We start from the raw sequence: 932 nt of genomic DNA, 5'->3' as shown, positions 1-932 counted from the left end.
TGCGCTCGGCTTCCCGGGGGTCCTTCCCAGCACACGCCCCCCGCCCCGCATGTCGCCTACCCCACCCAGCTCTCTGCGGCGCCCGCTCCTTTCTTCCCTCTCCCGGTCCATCAGCGCCCCAGCGCGAGTCCTGGGCTGGGGAGGGGGAAGCTGCTGGAGGGGAGGGTGGGCACAAACACGAGCGTCTTCCAGGGAGGCCGGGAAGGAAACACCCCAACTGAAATGAACCCTCCTCCCGGCCGCGGAGGTTCGCAGGGCGGCGGCGCAGCCCCCCGCACCGTGGCAGCATCACTACTGTCTGCCTCCCAGCTCCCTATTGTTCGCACTTTGCAAGGACCAGGAACCTCGCCCAAAGAAAGGAGACCGGGGCGAGGCGTTTCGGGTGGCTACCTGCCATTCTTCTCTCGCACCGTGCACGCAGGGTCCTCGGTGCGTGTGAAGGCACACGCGCGCGCACACGCGCACACACACTAGGAAGCCTGGATCACGCCCTCCTCGCCCTCCGCCCCTCCGCACTTCCTCCTGTCAAAACGCGGCGCTCGGCCCTCCCATCCCTTCGAGCTCTGGGGCAAAAGCAGGCTTTGCAACTAACCAGCAATTTGGCAAATAAAAAAAAAACACACTAACGTCATATCGACGGGGGTGCAAGAACGGCCACACAGCCCTGAGATTCTGCCCATGTCGCCCCATTTTGCAAACCGTTATTCGCCCCCCAACGGAGGGGGGGCGGGGAGCCCCACTTTATTAGACCTGGGGAAATCACGATCGGGGTGGCTACCCCGGGCTTTATTGTTCACTCTTCCCGGAGCCCGAGCTGACAAGCCCCTGCCCAGCTGAACCCGAGCCTGTGCGGTGGCTCCAAGGAGCCAAGGCATCCCTGCCGCCCGCCATCGGGGAAGGAGCGCTGCCCATCTCGATGGGCAGTCGCAGCG

General features: G+C 64.6%; 1 protein-coding gene across 2 annotated transcripts in view; it reads right to left on the bottom strand.

Annotated features, from left to right (window-relative positions):
• The window catches only part of LOC102263652 (neural cell adhesion molecule 1), a 311,101-nt gene that overhangs the window by 309,408 nt on the left and 761 nt on the right, over positions 1–932 (bottom strand). The gene's annotated exons all lie outside the window — the stretch shown is intronic.

Source organism: Myotis brandtii, unplaced genomic scaffold (genome assembly GCF_000412655.1).
Source record: "Myotis brandtii unplaced genomic scaffold, ASM41265v1 scaffold105, whole genome shotgun sequence".
NCBI classification, from domain to species: Eukaryota; Metazoa; Chordata; class Mammalia; order Chiroptera; family Vespertilionidae; genus Myotis; species Myotis brandtii.
The sequence above is the reverse complement of the archived record's forward strand: the minus strand, read 5'-3'. Positions and strand labels throughout refer to the sequence as shown.